The sequence below is a fragment of the Motacilla alba genome, chromosome 5 (genome assembly GCF_015832195.1).
Source record: "Motacilla alba alba isolate MOTALB_02 chromosome 5, Motacilla_alba_V1.0_pri, whole genome shotgun sequence".
NCBI classification, from domain to species: domain Eukaryota; kingdom Metazoa; phylum Chordata; class Aves; order Passeriformes; family Motacillidae; genus Motacilla; species Motacilla alba.
The window spans coordinates 47,944,924-47,968,375 of record NC_052020.1 but is presented as its reverse complement, the minus strand read 5'-3'; the positions used below and the strand labels follow the sequence as shown (position 1 = coordinate 47,968,375).

The window sequence follows — 23,452 nt, the reverse complement described above, 5'->3', positions numbered from 1 at the left end:
AAGAAGATTCTCAGCTGGATACCCAAGCCTTCATCTGTGGTCTTCACGCACCCTGTCACATGGAGGTGGCAGGAGTCTGAGGAATGCAGATGCAGAAAACTGCTCCCTTTTCAAACTCTACCAAGAAGTGAGGCAGCTCCCATTAGGACTGGATAAGGACTTTGTGATTGTCTAGTTTCTAGAAAAGGAAGCTGAGGGAGGATCTCATTGTTCTCTACAGCTTCCTGAGGAGGGAAGGTAGAGAGGAAGGTACTAAGCATTTCTCCCTGGGACACACCATATGGGCTGGGCATGGTATCCAGAGGTGGCATTAGGAAACATTTATTTACCATGAGTGTGGTCTAGAATAGGTCTGCAATAGGCTTCCTAGAGAAGTGGTTGATGTCCCAAACCTGTCAGTATTTAAGAGGCATTTGGACAGTGCCCTTAGTAATGTGCTCTAGCTTTTGCATAGTCTAGATGGTTGTTGTAGGTCCCTTTCAGCTAAAGTATTGTATTCTATTCTATTCTATTCTATTGGAAAGTGCACATACGGGAAAATATGGAGGGTAAGGGATTGCAGCATCACACAACATCCTCTGGGGAATTGGCATGGTCCCGTTTTGGAAGATGCCTTTTCAGGCCACTTGAGTCAAAGCAGTGGTGAATTCTGGGGATGAGGATGGCACCAGGTGCTGCCAAGGGCCCGTCACAGCTGCTGAAAGCCACCTCTCTAAAAAGATATATTTTGAGGAGAGACATTCAGGAGCTTAAGAAATCACTAGGTGCTTTTCTGTTTTATGTTAGGCTACTGCTTGGTAGTGTTTTTTTTTTTTTTTTCTCTAGACCAATGAAACCAGAGAGAAAATGGTGACATTTCAAATTTTGGGGTGTTAATGACTTGACCATTATTGCCTTTCATCAAGTGTAGAGGGCAGTGAGCACTTGGTCTGTCAGGGTACACCAAGGGCTGCTGCCCCATGGGAGAAGGTCAGCCAGGAGCTGAGCCCTGTCTGCGGTCATCAGATTTTTTGCCTTGCTCTGTAAATTGCAAATACACTGCAATGCACTGTTTCAAAGAGTTTCACAGCTGGACTCTTTTTTTTCTAAAACCAAAAGAATCTAATATTGTATGTAGCACCACATCAGGGTCTCTTGGGCCATATGAGCAGTCTCAAGAAATAACACCCCTGTTTGTGTAAATGGTCATATACTTTCAATCTAAGCTTGTAGCGAGGTTTGCATAATTGAGTGTACTTTTGGATGTGATATATTTCTCCTTGTGATCTTTAAAAGAGGAGATGGGTATGTACGGGAAAGAGGCTTATAAAACTTAAAAAGCAACAAAGGATGCAAAATCCATTTGCTGGTGTTTGCACAGCTCAGTGAAACTGTACATAAATATTATTATATAATCAAATAGAAATAGTGCGTTGGCTGATGGTGAAACAGAAAGGAAAATGTAAAACATTCAGCACTGAGATTTTTTTAAAGCCATTTAGGGAAATGCTTAATTTCTGCTGGGAAATGTAGATTTTGTATTCCTCTATGGTGTTTATTCTTTCATCGGTTAGGAAGGCTTTAGCATCATTCTCATCAATCATGCAGTCTGAAAAATATCAGCTGAAAATAAGGTCAATGAGACAAAGAGAAATAGCTCATTGTACAGAAAATTTCTTAATTTTCCCTGTCTGATTAGCTGTATCTTTGCTACAGCTAACTATCAACTAATGCCCCAAACCTGCAAATACATATTCATATGCATATTAACTGTAAAGGAACTTAGCCCCTTAATCTGAGTTATGCACATGAATAGTCTCAGCAGAGTGAGCTTCTAAATTATGTCCTGGTGTGTATTATACAATGTCAGCAGGGGTATAAGAATTATAGTTGTGTGGTCTCACTTTGAGGTTGAATCTACTCAAAATGTATATGTCTGACATGGTTTTCTTTTAGCTAATGCAAACATTTCAAATACTTCTCAGTTTGCTGACATTTGTTTGAATATGCACTGCTCTAAATGTTGGAACTTTGTCCCACAGAATTCCAGAAATAATGGTATCAAATTGTAAAAATACTGCTAACTGTGTGCACTGGATGCAAAGAAAACCACTGACTAGCTTTTCCTGCTCACAAGAATGGAACAGTACAACACTGACAATATAATCTTCATTCCTTTCTTCTGCATCCAGCTTTTGCATTAGCCATCATTATTACAGAAACAAGAATAGCATCTGCAAAACCAAAATTGATTCTTTTGTAGGGGGGGAAAAAGAAGCAGCACATTAAAATTTGAAAACATATATAGTAAATTTTAATCCATATTTTAAATTGACAAAGCCAGAATTATTTATAAAGACTTTCCCATCAAGTTTGCAGGAAATAAAGGTGAAATCACGTCCTGCTGCACAAACATTTTATTACATTTACCCACCACCAATATCAATCCAACATAATACCACAGCTCCTCAAGAAGGGAAGTGTTGGTTAAAGCAGCCACAGTACATTAACCTTTGGCTGCCCATGGCTCCCACATGGTGTCCCTTGCTAATGCTTGTCCCTTAATACCTTGATGGCAGAGACTGACAACACCCAAGGCTTGTTATGGTGACAGCTTCATGATTTCAAGGCCAAATGAAAGTATCATGACGTTTAATATGTTCCTGAAGACTTGGCTTTGGGAGCCATTTGAGTTTAACAAAGTCTCAGCATCATAAAAGAAGTCTGAATAGTGACTGAGTTCTGTGGAGGAGAACCTGGAGTCCAGGAAATTAACCTGCATTTGCCAGACTGTGAGGATTGATGGGTGGGAAAAGGGTTCCCATCAGTGCCCTAGGCAGGTGGCCTTGTCATTGTCAGCTAGAAATGGATGCTTCTGCTGCTGTGTGCAAGAGTGACATGGTTCCCCGTTCTAGGAGATTAGGAAAGTCCAGAGCTGTTAACTTCCCTCAGGGGGAAGGAAGTCCTGCAGCTGCCACAAGAGGCTCAGGGTGGTGCACGGGTCACCTTCAGCTGAACTGGGACTGGCTGCAGAAGAAGGTTCCCAGTGGGCACAGCAAAGTGCCTTGCTATCAACAAGGCAGGATGTCCTTTCACTCTACAGAGCTTGCCTTGGGATCCAGGCTTTTGCACAGAACACTTTTTCTTGCACCCTTTTTTGGCTGCATGGGCCAGTTACAGCCCAGCCCCACCCCCTGGGTGCCACAGAGGCTGTGCCAGTGTGAGACCACACAAGAGGATGGTGTGTGCTGCGCCATGCACGTGAGCAGGCACTACCCAGGTGACAGCTCCACTGTGTAAAGCTGGATCATTGGAAACAGTTGGGTGCTTTCAGCTCTACAAATTGCCTTTCACAGCCTGAGCCCCCAGGTGAAATGCAGATAAGCAAACCTAATGCCTGAGACAAGGAAAGTCTTATTGGACAGCAGATGGTTCATATGCAGATAAATGCATAGGGAAGCATGTGGGATTTCAGTCTGGTGTGGAGGGTTCCACACTGAATAGGTTTTGTTTCTCTTGGATCAGTGGTGGGGAAAGAAAGCTGCACTGAGTTTATACGATCTTCTGGGATGAGCCTCCACAACACACAGCCAGGTATGGAAGCAGTGCAGGTTCTGCAGGGTGTCTGCAGCACATCTGCTGGAAATAAAGGTAAACAGATTTTTTTGTTGTTGATGTTGCATTATGTGCTATTTCATAAATTTGTAAATCTTTGTAAATCTGTGCATTCTGTTCCACAGAAGACAAAGCCTCTCAGTAAACAAGAGGTGCTTACATTTATGTGCACTGTGTTCCTGGGCTGCCAAACAGTTCTCTTGGGAGACAAGCCACTCAGAGTCCTGATCAGTGTTTTCTTTGGAGGACAGCTGCTGAAATATTTTCAATGAGGTTCTTTCTTTCAATTAGACATATTTCTTCCAGGAACTTTCCAAGGAACAATAATATTTTTTCTCCAAAATATTGGCTATCAAGAAACAAAGTACTCCAGCTAGACCTCAAACTAATTAGTAAATTCTGCAGTGCTGCCTCCCTAGAGTAATAATTCAGTTAATTTTTATCTTTTCCTTCTATGGGCCAAGTTCTCTGCATATGCCATAATTCACACAGGAATGGTAATTCTGACTCAGAAGACATGAGACCTCTTGACACAGATGAGATCTTGGGGCATTTGGGGTGAGCTCCAGTGTATAGATAAATGGAAGCATAAGACACATGGACTTAAGCAATGCTTGAAGTTTGGTTGTGATCTAATTGAAGCTTTCTTTTGTATTTTGATGCCTACTGAATCAAAATTTTACCCGTAGGCCAGGGGTAGGATTTATCTGGGCATTCACAGAATGAAGGATCCCTTAGATTATCAGACAGTAACATGATGATGATGATTGACTGTCCTTAAAATAATAAAACTCAGGCTCAGAGTAGATTGTTACACCTCAGTAAAACAAAACAACTGCTGCCAGGCTGGGTTTGTGTTCCAACTTTCCTCAGGCACAATGAGCCACTCACTGCTGCAGAGTGCAGGTGGAAGGAGCAGAAGGAACATAACTGAGAGGACTGCCCTGAGAGCCCGTACACGGGATGATACATTCCTGTATAAAGATGTGGTTCCCGAGATGCTGAGTTTTCAATGCAGTTGTAGGAACCAGATTGGAGGGCAGTAACCTGTCTGTTTTCTTTCTCCTAATCCTATTGTGTGCATAATAAATAGTTTTATCTTCTCCCTTCTTGGAAAGTCTTCTGCATCCACCAGCCAACACAACAGATAATGAGCACAGTGTCATCTTTCTGTCACCTCATGAAAATATTTTTCATTCCCATGACACAGACCTTCAAACTACATAGGGTATGTAATCGTATTCTTAGTTGCCTGAAGCAAAAGGTGATGCTTTAATATCTTCTTATGATATTGGATATTAATTTCCTTCTACTCAAAGACAAAAGTTCCTGTCACTAATGGACTAATACTTCATTTTTTAAAATTTACTTTGGAAACTGTTTGCATTACATGCAAGTCAAGCCAAAAATGAGACTGTTGGATTTTTCCTTGCCAAAGCAGATTTACCATTTAACTCTTGTAATGAGAAGTTATTTTCAACTGTTTATAGAGCAGTTACTGACTACAAGGTATCCATGACATATATATTACCTAGTCAAATATTTCTTATAGGTGCATGCTGAAAACTGCTCAAATAAAAAAGCATGAGGGTAATTTGGCTCCAGCTGTCACTGAGCCAAGAGCAGGCCTGCCCACAGCTGTCTGGGTAGACATACCTTCAGATATTTGTATAAAATATCCCTCTTCCACTGTCATTCTTGAAAACATACTTTTCCCCTCTCAATGTTCATGAATACCAAATAAAAGGTAAAGAAATTGCCCTCAAAGGAAACTCTTCATTTTTATTTAAATGAATACTTAATGAATCTACTTAAGAAGAAATTGCCCTGGGATATTTCTAGAACTATCTGTGAATAGAAACCTGTAAAATTAAAATGTTAAATGTTAAACTTTTTATAGAATGGGATAAACCTTTCTTCCTCTTTCAGAGGAATAGAAGTCATGTGGCAAAGCACATGCACACAGCTGCTGCGGGTGGGATAGTGCACCTGGACAAACTGCCTCCATCAGGACTAACAGACAGACAAAGTACAGCAAGGAAAACATGGAATCCTGAGGCCCTTGAGTCACTATTTCTGCTTATTTGGGCTATTTGCCATACCTGACTTGCTGAAGGTGCTGGCCCATGTCTGAACAAGTGCACCTGGGCTGAGCAGCAAAAATTCCTACGTTGCTTCAGTGGCTGAGGTGTCCTATGCTGTTTTCCAATATAATTTGTAAAAATAGTAGAACTCCTAATGAAGTTTCATTCATTAAGCCCCCAAGAAGATATATTACCATTTGATGCAGAGGGAGGCAAAGAAGTATCTGGCATGAGATTTCATCTTTTGACTCAGAGGATGTCCCTCTAGAAAATGAGCATGAGCCCTGGGCAGATTGCTCTGGTGTTTGTTGGAAAAGGAGAAGTTTAAGAGAAATATCTGCAGAGAAGATCCTGGCAGGCAAGGGGCTGGCTGAAGCTAGACTGGTGCCTGGAGCATGTGCAGGAGCTCAAAGCCACAGGCTGTGAGCAGCAGCAGTTTAAACAGAAGAAAAAAATGCCAAGTGGAGTGAAATATATTTTGGCCGTCAGGTTGATCAAAAAGTAGAGTTTGCTGATTCCTTAGATTTTTCAATAAATAGCAATAAATTAAGAAACAAGATCACCTTCATTGAGCTACACTGTCCTGCACCACTACTGTTTCTTGTCCTCTCTGAGACCTGCAGCTCTACAGCAAACAGAAATGTTTCCTCAGCTATGCTGGCATGCATGGCACTGGCTTTCTGAGCTGTTTTCTACTTCAAATCTCTGCTCATTTTCTCACCTCTCTCACCCTGTCATGTTTTCATTAACACGAGATTATTTTTGCTTTGTTTTCCTTTAGTCTTCTTATTGGATTTCATTGTAATATATTTACTGACCTTTTTTCTACTCTTAATGGTTTGGTTATTGACTGTGTGATCCATAAGAGACTAAACACCTCTGTTTATAAGAGGTGCCCCTCAGGATTTTCCAGGCTTTCTTTTATATCCTGCACTGAAATGCTGTATTTTTGAGATCATTCCTAGACCCTGGAAAATGGTGAAAAAGTCATTATTGATTCCAGAGGGACAGGTCTGATCACTAAAATTAATAAGACTCTAAGGTGAAAATTTTCACAGCTCTAGCTTACTTCAATACCAATCTTCCTTGTACATCTGAGGATGCAATCCAAACCACAAGTCAGTAAACAATTAATTGACCTGTTTTTTAAGAGGATATATTGGAGTTAGTAGGCAATGTACTTAGGCAGCTTGAGGCAGAATTGAAATCTCATATTTTTAATGCTTTGTATATTTATAGGTACTGAACTCTGACGAAAAATGGTGATCATCATCATTGTACATTCCTGTCAAAAACACAAGTCAGAGAATTTCACTGCACCAACTCAGTTAAAGCACATGTCAGAGAAGCATAAAGAGTTAATGATCCTCACATTTAAAGTACACTCTGTATTTACAATCTGGATTTCACTTCAGCCCCTCACTATAGGCTCTATAAATTTCTCTTTTCAACTGTATAAACCTCTGCTCACTTCTCTCAGCACAAGTACTTAGAGAGCGTGACCAGATACTGAAAGCCATAAATTCTATGAATTTTGCACTATTTTGTGAGATGCCTCAGTGTTCCTTTCATTGGCTTTTTCTTTTTTTTAACTATAAATAGAGCCTTCTTTCTGCAACCAGTCTCCAAAGGTCACCTTACAATGTTTTGCTATTTCCCATATTAAGCAGCAATGCTTTTCAGCTGACATTCCAACTTCAAGTCATGCATGTGAGCATGATGTGAGCTTGCTTCAGACCTCAGTGAGAGGGCTGCAAACAAGACTGCTGTATAATTGCCGAGGAAAATAACATCCATTGTCAAAAGGGGCACTTAATCAAACAAAATTTAGCTGCATGAATACAAGTGTCTCCAAATATTTGGTTCATGCTAAAAATATAGCACATTTATTAAAAATATATATTTATAAACATTGGTATGAACAGACACAGATGTTAAGCAAATGAGAAAGGAAAAATAACCATGTAATGTATTTCTCCCAACATTTTATCAGGTTTAGGCAGACCTTGCTCAACAGAATTGTTTTTTTCATGATTGCACCATATGTTCATTCTAAATAAAAAGCTTGTCAGTTTCAATGTAAGTAAAAGCAAAAACCAAGAGAAAAAACCATTTGACCTAACAGACACGTGATCTGTGCTATGAAGCTATCTTTGAGTTCAATCTTTGCGGGTATACAGCATACATTTCTAATTATATATATTACAGTTTCTTTCTTTTCTTTTTTTTTTCCCTTTCTTTTATTTTCTTTTCCTTTTTTTTTTTTTTTAATTGCTTTAAAACAACATATCTCTGGTGGATTTCTTCAAAGCTACAACTTATATAACTGCAGTCATTCTCCCCCAAACAGAAAACCAAAGCAAAAGGGAGGGGGCAAGAGAGAAGAGTTAAGCTTATTACTGTGTGAAAAAGTCTTGTTAAATTAATTGTGCTTCAGTCTTCGCTGCCTTCAGGCAGTGCTTTTATGATGTGTTAATATAATACAGAGTCAATTCTGATTAAAGAACTTGTCAATAGTCAGCAATGTTTGTTGTCACTCTTAATGGCCGTTTTATCTGGTCTATTTGCATGCCTTCTAGTTTACAACGTTGTATAAATATACACAAAAATGATCACAATGAGGTTCAGAATTGTCCCAATAATTCCAAGCATTGCTAAGATGGTTTCTTCTTTGCTTTCCTTTTCTTGACTGCCTTTATCTTCTTCATTCCCACTAGTGATTACCATCTTGGTGGCCAGTTTCTTTATCCTCCCCTTCAGAATAACCTAGATTTAGGAACAAAAACATCAAAATGGATTATTAGTTGGAGTATAGAAACTCATATTAATAATGGAACCAATAGCAGAATTTTTGCCCCATAACACATTTAATTAAGAATTCACTTGAAAAGAATTAGTATTTCTATAAGCTGTTCAGTAAATAATTTAAATTGTAGTTCAGCTATTCTGTGGTTTACTTATAACCCTCTGCTTATGTGCCAGCAATCACTCCTAGCACACATAACAGCTGCCATAACATTATAAAACTGGTCAGAAATGTACCATGAGGTGTGACTCCTCCAGCATCACTGGGGACCTTGCCTGCACTGGGACTGCAGGAGATCATCTTGCCATGTGGTGGGGACCCCATATTTACACTTCAGTGCCAAGGAGCGAGTTAGGGAAATAAAACTGGGAAGACCTTGCTTCTTTTTTAACTAGGAAAAAAATCATTAAAGAGGAAGGCATTTTGTCTCCCGATGAGAAGGAAGACAGCAGTGACTTCTTAATAAATAATTCAAAATAAAAGCAAAACCAAAATAACATCCATCTTGGCTTTTATTTTCCTCGTTCTTAATGTATGATGAAAAGTTACTTGCAGTGCAGTGAGCTGAAATGTATCGATCTGCCTGCAGGGAGAATACAGCCATTTCCCAAGCAACAGCCCCAGCCTAAAAAAAGAAGATTCCTCAAATGTGGGACAAGCCCTGACTCCCAGCACGGCTGAAGCTGCAAACAAAGAAGCTTCCTTGGTCTTCCCACTGTCTGATTGTTCAAATTAGAAATGGATAAATTCTTATCTGTGTTTATCTAGCACTGCAAATTTTAATCACATGGGCAAAGCAGAGTGTCCCAGAAAACTGAAAAAGGTTGGCTGGTCTCCCAATGCCATCTGATCTGCCAAGATCTGGGTTCAGGCAAAGCCCTGCTGCTGTCTCCCAAGCTACAAACCATATCCCATCGTATTTTGCGCAGAAAGCAGTGGTAGGATGTAGAAAAAAAGCTTGCTCCCCAACAGTTCCTGCCTTAAAGAGGGATTTGATTTGGTCCTTTAGTGGAACCTCATTCCTCCCTCCACTAACTCACAGAGCAAAACCAGTATGTCCCAGGCGGCAGTGCATATATTCAGGGGGGTGAGGGCTCCCCAAAAACTGCCTATCACCTCTGTGGGCACCTCCACTCCCGCTGGAATCATCAGAGGGGAGTCCTGACCTGCAGCACCTCTGAGCTGCTCCTGCAACTGCACAGCCACAGAGCAGCAGCCAGAGCACTGAAAGGATGGAAAGGACTGGGAGAGGTAAGGAAATCCTGCAGTGGAGAGACTGAGAGGAAGAACTGAAGATCCAGACAAAACAACCTGTACTTTTGTCACATCTGCAAGTTGTTCATATATAGGACAGAGAGTAACTGCTGGCAGCTTCCTAGAATTGATTGATTCCCAGCAGGTACAAGGGATTAGTGGCAAGTAAAGGAGAAGTCAGGCTCTGCAGAGGCCTTTGTACTTACACTTGCATTAGCATTTACGTGTTTTGTCTTGTTGTAACCAGTGGATCAGAGGAAAAAAATAACAAGGGAGTCAGAAACCTGAGAGTACCCACAGGAGACAGCAGTCAGCAGGAGCAGGGGCCACCAAGGATAAGGGCATCAAACATCAGAGCATCAGACATCAGAGAATGATTATCCAGAAGGTCTTTGGATAACCTGCCCCAGGAAAGCAAAACTTCACAGGCACCAGGTACCTCACAGGGATATGGCTCCAGCCCTCAGAAACTGTCCCCAGCGTTCCTTCAGCCACAGCCATCTCCAGCCCTTCCTGCAGGACCTACCTCTTCCAGCAGCAGAAGGGTTTTGTCGTATTTGCCCCAGCTGGTGTCCGGAGGAGGGTTTGGCTGCACCTGGTGTGTGTCCTTCCTATCTTGTTAATTGCCACTGAGCAGTCAGTGGTATCTTAACAAGCAACTTGTCTCTGGGAAATCCCAGGAGAGCTCCTGTCAAAGCCATTGACGTTAACGTCACAACCTGAGTGCATCCTCTCCGTGTGGCATCGGACCACAAACCCACATCCCAGGCTGTGACATGCAGCCATTACTTCACCCACAGAGCCATGAGTCATTTGGATATTCTGTTCTTTTCCCCTTCAATAACTGGAAGGTTTTCCCTCTGGCCAACTGTTTGCATTTCACTGTTTATTTGAGAAATCAAGTAGGATTACAAATATAGTCTGAAAAAATCCCAGGCCTAGAATGGAAGGATTTGAGGGGAGAGTGAAGTTCTTTCTGGCTGGTTCCTACAAGAGCTAAACACTCTTGATTCAGCACACTGGTTCCCACAGAAATATGATCATACCCAATCATCTGGCTTGAAAAAAGCCAGAGAAGGTACTCTGCATCCCATGCTTTAAGCAGTTTCCCGTTCACACCAAAAAACCCACAGAGAGCAACGCAGAGCCCCAGCTCTCTAGGGGCACCTTGGTTCTGCAGCCACTGTCACTCTTAACTTTGGTACAGTGACCCTGCACCCCATGTGCTAGGAAATCCTGACTCCAGGGTTATTGTGAACAGAGGCAGCATGAGGGCTCAGACAGCATCTGATCTCCTGTTATTAACATTCCCATCCTTTTCTTAATAAACTGTGCAGCACGAAGTCAATATCAAATTCTCTCCTGCAGAACGCTAGATCCTAAAATTAACATCAATCTAAAAAATAGCTAAATAATTCACAAATGAAGGAGACATATGAAAGGCTGCTAGATATAAAGACAAAGCCTCTGCTTAGCAAATCCTTGAGTTGTGAAGTTTTTGTAGGCTGAGAAATTATTCTGGGGAAATACCACCACATCTTTGCCTTAATATTGAAGTCTCTCCCAGGCACCCTTACGGGCTAATGAGAAAGGCAGAGGTCCTTGGGCTGCACAATCTCTGATCTGAGGCTGTACAATCACGTTTTTCCTCTTTGCAAGCTGTACTTATTAGCAAGGAGATAGTGGGTGGTTTCAGTTCAGGTGACATGAATCAGACTGCCAGGTTATTTCTGTCCCACTAAGAGGCCTTAACTGAGGGAGAAGTCCTCAGCGTGATGCAACGAAATATGCACAGAGAAGCTGGTGGCTGGAACATGATGAACAACAAGGGGACATCAGCAGCTGAAAATTTACAGAGGGGCTGATGCACAAGTGTGATTTGTTGGAGATCATCTCTATGTGCCTATGTGCTGTATTTGCTCACACTGTGGTGCATCCTGGGACTGCATAAACTGCATCTTTTTTGGATGAAACTACACTTTCAGCCCATGGCAGTAGGGATCCAGACAAAAGCTGGTGTGAAGTAAAACTCCCAGAAAACACATAGTGTGGGCACAGGCAGCACAGGTTTCTCTGGAGGGATTGCTCCAGCAGATCTTCATTGCTCTCCATTTTATACATTGCCTAAGCCACAAGAGGCAGCACACAATGGCTTGGTCTTAAGAGGAGTTTAACATTCAAACAGGACATGACTGGGACCAAACACAATTATATTAGTACTTTGCCAAATATAGCACTGTTGAAATCAAGGTAAGCGTTGACTTTGTACAGTGAGGAGACCAGAATGAAAATTACTTCTCCATGTGTGAGGACTGACCTTGGGAGAAGAGTAGCGCTCTCCTAATGGCAGACTCAAGCCTTTAACCTTCACAGGTCTCATGCTCAGAGTGGTATTTTTGCTGGCTGAAGTTTGTGAGTGTTTTTTGCTACTGGGGAAATACTTGCTGTCAGTTTTAGTATAATTACCACAATTAAGAAAATAGAAAAGTCATCTGGCTTTCTGGGTATCTTTTCTCAGTCTTTATTATTCTCTTCCAGAAATGGATTTTATTTATTTGACATTATTTAATATTTTTATGATTCTTATGACACATTTTTCCTTTTATATTTTTCTGGTGGTACTTCATGCTTGACAGAAACATTCCTTTTCCTTACCCAGAACCACAGCTAGAACTGCTCAGATAGGAGGGCTAGAGAACACTAAATTTACCATTTCTTTTAATAACTATCCTTCTTATTTAATTGCTACCTCATTAGGAAAGCACTTTCCTGCCACATCAAAATTAATGTCTTTCCTACTTCATTTTGTAAGATTCATCATTAACCCAACATCAGCCTTTGTACAGATACATATTCCAAAAAGCTATCCATTAAAAGATAAATATTCTGTGTATTCTGCACTGCACATGGGAGACAAGGACAGTTCGGTGGTTAGGACACTCCTTGCACTATTCATCTCCTTGCACTTCTGCTGACTTAATTCCTTATATCTACAGGAAATCCACTTATTCTCTCCCTGCCTCAGTTTTTCATCTGTGGGATTCTTTGAAGAATGGGTTATTTAGCCTACAGCACAAAATGGTCCATTACAAAGGTGGGGCCTCACAAATATTTTGTTTCCATATTCATTCCAAAACAGGAACACAGTAACATGAAAAGTTTTATATCCAGCTGTGACATAAAAATGTGCTATGAAAAGCACCCACTACCATCCCCCCAAATCTGGGGGACATTCTGCACATCACTGTCATTGCAAACAATCCAATGAACCAGGAAAAGCATTTCTAGCAAAAGATCTTTTTGCATCTCTTCACTCAGCATGACTGATCTAAAGGTGATGGCTTGATGGCAGGGCTTTGGAAAAGGCAGTAGCAAGTGCATGTTTGAGAATTTACTGCAGTATGTTTGTCACATCCAAGGCACAAAGCACATCCCTCACAAAGCACCTGCCCTGACATATCTGACAGTTTTTGAATATTCTGGCACCTTGACTTGATCTTGAAAAGTTTTGTAATATTAAATCATTTCTCCTCTAAGTCATTATTTATGAACTCCCCAAAGAGGCTGCAAGTGGAGGGCTCAGCCAGCAGAATCGAGCTCCTGGGAACTCAGAGAAGGGGAAGATCATCCTCCTGGAGGCCCTCAGTGCTCCTCCTGATCAGCCCTGTGCTGTCATGTATTATCTGGCACCCTGAAAAACTTCTGAAAACCTCCCAGGGTCAGATGCTCAGCTGGCACAAAGCAGTCTTCCTCCCCCAGCTCAGCTCAGCCACCTCCATTTACATCAGCTGAGGATATGGCTCCTTGTTTTCAATCTACCTTGAATATCAGTGAGCACAAATTTTGTATTCTTAATCCATAATCACAGACAATCACCAGCCAAATTGTTTTGATATTTAAACTTGTTTACAGTCCCCAGGCTATTAGTTGTGATGACACATTAAGAGATAAGAGAGCTTTAATTTTCTGAGGATAGTTCCACCCTCTGGGGATAAGAAACACAGCAGAAACTTGTTTTGATTAGCAAACTGAAGAGGGCACAGAAATCACACACAGCAGAGTGTGAGTGCAGATGCTGCAGGAGCTGACACCTTCCCTTATCTCACAAACAAGTGCTCGAATTACCAAACAGGAAGGAGAGGCTCCTCGAGGATTTAACCTCACTTGAACATCACAGCCAAATGCAGTTTTGTTCCTTTCCTCCTAGTACGTACTTAAAGCCTCTTTTTCCTGCAAGGGCAAACTTGGGAAGTTGGGTGCTTGGCTTAAATCCTGGACAGCCCCCAAGCAAGATGCTGAGCAGGGCATTAAGTGCTGCTGCTTGTGATGTACGGGAGGAAGGCACGCTTGGCACATGCATTTGCGCTTGTTTGCTGTTCTTTTTCTAGGGATTACATTGTCACATTCTCACTTCTGTGACAACTTTGTATCTGCTCTTGACCCTTGCTCTGTTTTTGCTGGACAGTCCTCCTCTAAACTCCAGTAACACAGGGTACATGTCAGGTATCAGTCAATATCCTGCTCAGAGAAGCACTGGTAGGTGCAGGGAGCCACATTTGCATTTCTTAGAGTTGGATTTCTTCTTTCAGTTGGGAACTGAAAGACACTATGTAAATGCAAGATGAGGCCAAGAGAAGCTCTGGGGTTATAAGCAGCTTGAATAAAAGGTAGCTTCATCCAGGCACAGCAGTGTGCACAGGCTATGCACAGTGTGAATAACAGAGGAGTCAAAATGGGATGAGCAGAAATTAATAAACAGTAGAAATCATTATACCCAAGAGAAGCAAAGACCTGCCATAAGAGAAGGGAGAGGGGAAAGTAGGAAAGGTGCCCATGGGGAGGTCTTTCATTAGAGAAAAAAAAAGATCAGAAGGAACAGGAATGTGAGCCAGGTTCAATAGCACTCCCCAGCAGTGAGCAGAGAGATCAGTGCCTAAAGCAAAGGGATGTCTCAGCAGAGAGGACACAAGCACTTATGTAGTCCTCAAGCAGGAAAATAAACCCACATCAGACTGCTGCTATGCTGCAGGTTTTAGTCAGTGGGAAATACTTGCTATTTATAGCACTACAGGATATTTCCAAAAGTCTCAGCAATGTGAGACCCCCTCTAGAAGAAAGGGAAGCACTCAGCAGCAAAGAGGTTACTCTGAGAGGGCAGAATTTAAATAAGTAATGTATTACGGGGCTCATCCTGCTCTTCACCTTGGGTCTGATCCAGTTTGTTCTGGCAGCAGTTTTTGTCCCCCAGGCAGCTTAGAACTCAGGGGAGGAAAAGGACTTGCAGCCAATTTTACAGTTCTTCCTTCTCCTCCTTTATGTCTCTGGGACTACTCAGAGCTGTGATATATTCAGGATACCCAAGCTCTATTGTAAAGAAATAACATATTTTCCATACAAATATCCTTATCTTAGAAACAAAGCTATAATCCATAGCAGAACAATGATCCTCAAGCACCAGGCTGTTCATACTGTGCAGGCAGTGCCATCTTTGGTTCCTCCACCTACAGCAAGGCTTCCCTTGTCAGGATTCATAAGGCTTCACAAGTCCCAGGTTCCTGGGTTGTGGAAGAAACAAACCTGACCAAAGGGAGAGCAAATTGCCCTTTAACCCACAGTCCTGTCCCTTTTGGTATGAGATGCACTATGAAGAATGAATGAATTGCTACAGATCAAAATTACCAGTCTATATAAAACACAACTGGAGGAAGCATTTATTATTAAAAGGCCAAATTTAACAAGTCCAGAGGTTAGCGATTTTCTGGTTCAGCCTGAAGAGTGGTGAAAAGTCAGTGTGCTTCTGTTTGGTTTAGACTGGCCTATTTGTGTTCACAACCCATTTTCCTGATACACAGCCCTTTGCTTGGTTGCTCAGTGCTAATGCTCAGGAGCAGAAGCATTTGACTGTCAGTGGTACTGCAGCACACACTTGCAATTTCCCTCCTTTTAAATACGAATTATATTTCTTTTCAGACCTTTAGATTTCCACAGTAATACTTGTGCAAGTATTGCTCAGTTTTATTAGAAAAAGTCAGATGGTTCAACTTCTGCTTCTGTTTGTTGCTCACATAGAGGAAAATTAAATCCTGGCTTGTTGGAAGATAGTGACAATACTCTCATATTCGCTGAAATCAGAGTTCATGGGCTGCCTTTCACTTTAGGAGGCAACAAGAAAGTCTTTAAGCAGAATAAATAGAAAAATTGGCTGAATAAATGAAAAGCAAGGAACAACTGTATCCCAGGAGTAGTCAGTAGTTAAATCAGTGCATGGATGCAGCTATTTTTAGTAGCATCTTATTCTTTGACTTTGGTACCCAATATTGTTTTCTTTCTGTTTTGGTATCTTGCAATCTTCAGTGAACTTGTCACTACAGTGTCCTCTAGCAATGATGTCAAAAGATAATTAAGGGACTTCTGAAAAAGTATCCACTTATTATTTGAATTTATTTTTCACTCCTCATTAGGCAATTTGGGACAAAATGATTAATTGGCTTTTATTCTTCAGGCCACCTAGAATGTTGTAAATCTCTTACCCTGTAGCCATCTTTTTTCAAGACTGACAAATCCCAGTCTGTCTGGTGCTATCCTCGTACAGAGGCTATTCCATGCATTTGGTTATTTTTCTTGCCTTTCTCTCTGGCTTTTCTGTTAATATGAAGGAGTTTTAACCAGCAGATGGCAAAACCTTTCTGGGCTTCAGGTATTAATGTCCAGCCTGTGAGCTGAAGCTGTACTGTGCTTCCTCCAAAGATTTTGTCATTTACACATCTCAAGGCTGGCAGAAAGGACACTTCTTGTTCAAAGAGGAAAAAGAAAAGAAAAGAAAAGAAAAGAAAAGAAAAGAAAAGAAAAGAAAAGAAAAGAAAAGAAAAGAAAAGAAAAGAAAAGAAAAGAAAAGAAAAGAAAAGAAAAGAAAAGAAAAGAAAAGAAAAGAAAAGAAAAGAGGAAAGAAAAGAAAACTAACACTTCTCCCAACCACACACCAGAAATAATGATAAAGATTTGAAGTTTGAAGCCAGAGCTCTCTCTTCCAGTCTTTTGCTCATCTTTCCTGAGGTTAACAAAGCAGAACAATAAAAATCTATCATGAGTGCATCTGGATGCTGAAAAATTCAGATATAGAAAAATAAATAAACAAACCAACAAATAAATCTGTAGAATTCCTCAAATTTGCAATTTTTTTCCCCAGATAAATGTAGTATTAGCTGAAAAAGCTTCGTGAAAGAATGAGATGCTAAAGTATCGCTATAATTTAGACCTATTTTTCTATTTCAAGGGCATCTCCAGGCTTCTCTTTTAGGAGCAAAAATACATTGAAAGCCCTGTACAAGGGAAAAATGCAATATCCAAGTCTCAGAGAAAGACAGGTCTCCGTTATCTGCCAGAAGGCACATAACCTCTGTCACAAGCAATTTCAAGATCTGCCCTCACCGCTGCATGTTGGAATGGAAGCTGAGCTGCTTCAAAGACATTTAAGAAATATTAAGAGAAGGAAAAGTGACATAAATTTATATTAATTTGTTGCTATATAATATCTCCAAGTTCAGCCAAGGCCAGAAGATAATTTGGCCTGTAATGGATCAAACTAGCTCAGATGTGACCCCTCCTTACAAAAAAATGTGTGGCAGAAGAGCATTCAGAAGCCTGAGGAATATAGAAGCAGAGTTTCTCTAGGAAAGGTCTTTTAGTGTGTAGGTAAAACAACACTCTATAAAGCACAAAATCTCCACTTTTACTTCCATCTATATCTTTATTCCAAAATTAATTATTAATTATGGGTATATTAAGGGACACTAGAAATAAATCTAACCAACTGACACCTTCTGATTTAGGAGAGTTGTGTTCAGGGTTTGTTTTCATAATTTTAAAATTGTAACTGTTTGGTTTGAAATTATACTTACCAGCCATTTGTCTCAGGAAAAAAATATTTTTTTGGGAAAAAAAATCACCTAGTTGTGCTGTTTATAGGAATGACACTTGTAAAACATTTTTTATCCCTATAAAAACCTGGCAATCATTTCTGTGAAATACTCCAATATCTTCACTTTGAAGCAAGGACTGTATTTTCAATTTTACTGTGGCTGAGATTGTTTGATGTAAGTGCTGAAAAAGGTTTTGTGTGTCTGAAAACAAGATTAAGTGATAGGTTTTGTGAAAGAAATTATTTATCTTGTAATTTCTTTTCCTGTTTAATTACTCTCCTAGCTCAGTGCATCCTTGCAGCACTCTGATAGGCTGAAATGACATTGATAGTTTTCCATAAGAAAATCTGAACAGCAGAAGGTTTACATTTTGCTTTTAAAAATAAATTCTTTGGGGTTTTTGTTATTTATTTGCAAAGACCACCCAAAAATGCCACAATCAAAGGTGATCCAGAAAGAATTCAGCCTCTATCTGTTCATGCATTATCAGGTGGGCTTTAGAAAGCACTGAATTCCAGCTTCAGTCAGAGCACCATGCATTTGCCATAGAAGAGGAGAAAAAGAAAGCTTTTTCTTATAGAATGTTTCAATTTCTTTTTTTTTTTTTGTGCGTGTGTCAGAATTTAGACGTGTCAGGAGAATCTGAGAAGAGGAACGACAGTCTTTTGTCTGTAAGTCTGAGGCGCTGCTCTGAGGAACAGGACGAGCTGCTCACACAGTGCTTTTCAAACCTGTTCCCCTGGTCTGTGTTTCTGGGAGCCTGCCTTGGGCCTGGGGGTTGGAATATCTGAAAGTGGCAACAACTGGCCAGCAGTGTAGAGGAAGGTAATAGGAGCTGCAGAATGTGCTGCCAGGTCCTCTGAAAAATTTACATTAGACGCCCACAGTTATGGATACTTGTAATCTTGCTCCTTTTTGCCTTAGGTTATCAGCTGTACCAGGGAGCAATGATACTCAGAATTGCTATTAAGATGCTATAAATGGAAATTAGTCAGTGTTTGCACATGGCAAGGACCTGCACGGTGGAACACCCTGGAATGCCCTAGCAGGAAATAATTTTGCTTTCACAGCAGAGTCTGAACTATGCCTGGAAAAGAAAATCAAGTATTGAACTCACAAACGGAGTCATTTATTATGGGCACCAAGTGAGACTCGGATCCTGCGCAAAAACACTCTGTGACTGATGCACCTGTGCAAGGTGGCAAATTAATGGAGTAGAGACAATTGTGCTTACAGCATTTCTTAGCTTCAAGTGCTGAGCTGCACAACCTTGATAATGTTCTTCTCACATACTGTTTTGTGTGTAATTATTACCTGTATCAGTCCAAATTTAAAAATAGAGCACTACCCTATTGAATGCCTCTTTTAGAATGCATTCCCAGCTGAGTTTTAAAGGTTCCAATACCCTGCAACTCGCACTGAGGGCTATTGGCACACTGAAGGCTATCAGTCACAGCAACACTGTTCAAACTCTGAAAATTTCAAAGCCTCTTTCAAAGTCCTGGGATGAGCATTCTAAAATGGAGGCAGCTGAAAATCCCTTGCCACTTGTAAAATATTAGATGTTATAAGATAAAATAGCAGATAATTTGAGGAAGAAGCTAGTTTCTAAACCAAACTTGTCAAAGTAGGGTAACACTCCAGGCAACCAACTCCCACACCTTTTATCATCATCATTAGTCATTTATATTGCAGCAGCATGCAGCAACCCCTGCTGACGTCTGGGCTAGAAACCAGACACAGATAGTGAGAATGATACCTAGCCCAAGCAGCTTGCAAAATTACAACAGTGTGAAGTATAAGAAAGGGAGGGAGGAAGAACAGAAGGTTGAAGTGGGTTGCTGAAGGTCGATTTGCACAAGCCTGGCACAGCCGGGAGAGTCAGGGCCTCGATCCATGGGAGCAGCTGCCCCTCTGGCTCATGCTCTGAGTGAGCATGGCATGGGAGAGAGATGGTAACTTGACTTATGCAGGTCCCCTGCTCCTGGGAAAACAAGCTGGTTCTGCCAGGAGTAACACATTTGGGAAAACACAAGGCCAAGGTGACACATCTCCCCTTCAGGTCTTGGGGAAGAGCTCTGTGGTAGAGCAGAGAACTTGGGATTTGGGAGGGAAAACGTCACAATTAACTCACAAAATGCTCTCGGACAGGCAGTGTAGAAAAGAGCATGGGAAGAGCTGGTTTCCCTAAGCCCTGTGCACTGGTGCATTGCTATAGCAAGTGTTTGCTGTTGGGAGTTGTGAGTATCACAGGCTGAGGTTGGAAGGGACCTCTGCAGGTCCCCTGGTCCAACCCCCTGGTCAGGCAGGATCACCTACAGCCAGTTGCCCAGGACCCATGTCCAGGAGGTTTTTCAGTATCTGAAAGATGGACACTCCAGAACCTCTCTGTGCAACCTGTTCCTCTGCTTGGTCACCCTCATGGTTATGTGCTTCCTGAGGTGCAGAGATTTCCACGGGGTAGCAAAAGATTTCACCTTGCCTATGGAGCAGAGCATCTTGGATTCAGTTATTTTTTCTTATCGCTTATTCTCTTTAAAAAGATACAACTTATGTGGCCACAGATCTAGAGAGATTATTTGCATATGTCTCCCAATTGTACAGGATGCCTAACAACCCAAATCTCTGTCTGCAGTGGGCACTGTACTATATAAGGAACATACTTTGATAGCTAATGTAATGCAACGTACACATCACGTTGCCTCAAGGTCATGGTAAATTGTATCTGTTTGTATGATGCCTCTTGACATACTCTAATGTAGTGCTAGTAATTTAAAACAGTGGCCATATAAAATGTGAATAAGGCCAAGAACATAGCCACAAATTTCACTGACATTTTGTATCAGACAATTCACTAGCATATTGGTGATTCTTCACAAGGATTTCAAGAAAAGAATGTATATTTTGCCACATTTTTCTTCAATGGACACCAAGTCATACTATATCCACAAAACCTTGAGTAAAATTACTGCTAAAAAGAAATCTAATCTGGATTTATGACCCCAGAACAGAGAGCCAAGAAGTTTAATCCTGGGGGCTTTTTTAACATATAACAGATTCATTAAAAATTTTGCTTGCAATAAAGAGGCTGCTAACAATAAATAAAATATTCATAGTATCTGAATTATGCAAAATTGGTCATTGGAAATGATTGTGTGTAGGTCCCAGGAGCCTTATAACATATAGGGAGTGCACTCAGTCCCACTGAACCTGTGTGATAAGTAAATAAATAGCAACTTGCCTGGAAACAGTAGATTGGATAATGTTTCTTTAAACTTTGTTCTCAAAACAAATTGTTTATATGTTGTGAATTGTTGCCCAAGATGTTCTGCATGTTCACACAGACCTGCGTTTTATTCTAGCTGCTGTCATTCCATGCCTATAGGATTGATGCTTTCTCCATTAAGATACTTTGCTCACATTTGTGAAGTATCCATTTGTCTTTACCTGTATTTTTAAAGCCAGGTGATCCTCTAGGGAGATTTTGATCAATTTCTTTCTCTTTCATGCTCTAAGGTGGCATCAAGGAGTGCTGGGGTGAGCTGATTTGGAGAACTGACCATCCTAGTCGAAAAAATGCTTATGGTCACAGACCATCTAAAACCCATGGAAAACAGTAGCCCTGTTCTTCAGGCTCTGGTGAGAAAAAGGACTTTCCTCAGGAAACAAAGCTGGGAAGTGAACACTAATCATAGCAAAGATATTCAGGTGTTTTCAGTTCATGACATTTGAAGAAATTCTAACAAATAGAAAAAAAATCTAAGATTTAGAAACCCTGACCACTTAGGCCAAACTTCTCCAAAAGCTATTTGAAGGCTGAACTAAATATTTAATTCAGGTTAACCTGAAAATGCTGATCAAAATAATTCATACTCTAAGAGAATGTTTGGATTTTCTTCACTATGTAGGAAAGAAATGGAAGGATGCTTGATGGACAAAAGTCAGTGCTGCTCCAAATCTGGACTGAGAAATGGCACCTTCTAGGGAATACTCACAGACACTGGTAAACGTAATTAACCCATTCCAGGATACCATAGCAGTTCCAGATATTATGATTTTAAGACCTATCTGTAATGTAGATTAAACAGGCAGTCATATATAAATGTTAGATGTGAAAGAAGAGTTCATGACTGAAAAATTGAATGTGCAAATTGCTTTAAAAATACAGTGTCAATCTACCACCCATTCAGAAAACCTGAGCCAGGGGGAGATGAAACATTTAATCTAAATTCATGAAGCTGCCCACTGCTCCAGAGAACCAAACCTTTTTTCTTGGTTTCCAGATCAGCACCTGTTCTTTGGACCACATTTTGTCTCTGAACCTTCTGGTTTAAACTGATGCAGCTCATCTTCAGTTTATGCTGGTTGAAGAGTTGCAGCATAAGCTTTTTAAGTCACTTTGCAGCACCAACAATTTAATTCAGTTTAACAGAAACATAGAAATAGAAACAGTAAAATGTCTTTTGACCTTTGCTGTTGGCTACAATCAAACTCGTGCAACAAAGAGAGCAGAGAGGAAAGTTGGACATACGCTCAAGATGAAAAAAAAATGTTTGGGCATGTAACTCAGTACACTGCAGAAAACATTCAAGAGCAATCCATTGTGCTGAGAATATTATTTCTGTAAGGCTGAAAGGGTCAGTGTCATCTTAGGTTATGCAATGTACAAGTACCAGCCATAGAAAAAGACCCAACCCACCCACAGGCCTTCCACTCATGGGCAGAAGGTCACTAAACACTGGCAATTGATCTGTGGCTCTAGAGACTCCAAGGAGGGGCACAAAAAACCACCAAATAAAATGTGCAGGTTTCTTTTTGTTAATATACCAACTACTTTCCTAAAGATGATTAATAAAGCCTTAATAATGACACGGTCTTGTCAATCCAGTGTTAATCAATGCCAATGATGAATGAAAATAAATTAACACAACTCATAAAAACATCCTTAAACAAAATTCCTCTCTATTTCCTCCTGACACAAAAACAGCCTTCCAAAGATTTATTTTTGTTCAAAGTAATTTTTCTCCAAAAAATTCCCAGCTGGTTAATTGCTTTCACACAAACCTGTCTAGCTTAAGAACTCAAGCTAAGTCCTACTTTGCTTGTCCCATCAGTCCTTAGCTCCACCCAAACTTCACTGACACAGGTGGCATATCCAATCCTTGTGCTTCTCGCAGGGATTTTGTGCCACCCTCTAAACCACTCTCTTTTAAGCTGACACCAAAAGCCATGTTGTGCATGCCACGGGTCCAAAAGGAGACAGTTTCTTTCACCCAGTGACTTGTTCTGTTGAGTTTGGCATGGGCGTTGCCTCAGCCAGACCACAGACCTGGCTCTGCATCTCCGTTAGCCTTTATGAGATTTGAACCATGCTCCACATTTCCGTAGAACTCCAGATGTCAAGCACACACTCCCATAATTCACCCTAAAACTCGGCACAGTGACTGCTGACTGAAGCGCAGCCAGCTCTGGAGGGAAGCACAGGCAGTTACAAACCACACAGCCATGCCAAATGGTCCAGAGGAGAGGAAGGGATGCAGATTTTTTTCCGAAGAGAAAGAGTATGGCAAATACTGGGAAATATCTTATTCCATGAATCAAGAGACACAACCCTTCTTTGCCAAAAACTGGGAAGCCTAAAAGCTCATAACTCTACATTAATGCAGTAATTATATTAGCTTTCCTGTACTTTAAAAACCTGAGACAAAAGTTTAATGTTTCTGGCTTTGCTTTTTAAATAGAAAGTGAGAGTTACACTAGACAAACTCCAATTTAAAATCTCAGCAGGGCTGACA

The 23,452-nt window shown here is 40.8% G+C and overlaps 1 long non-coding RNA gene across 3 annotated transcripts in view; it reads right to left on the bottom strand.

The window, feature by feature from the left end:
* Positions 1 to 2,270: 2,270 nt before the first annotated feature.
* The window catches only part of LOC119701552, a 160,852-nt gene continuing 139,670 nt past the window's right edge, over positions 2,271 to 23,452 (bottom strand). For all 3 annotated transcript variants that reach the window (XR_005257092.1, XR_005257093.1, XR_005257094.1), the window contains one exon: positions 2,271 to 8,444. This is a non-coding gene — a long non-coding RNA (uncharacterized LOC119701552). The remainder of the gene's footprint in view (positions 8,445 to 23,452) is intronic.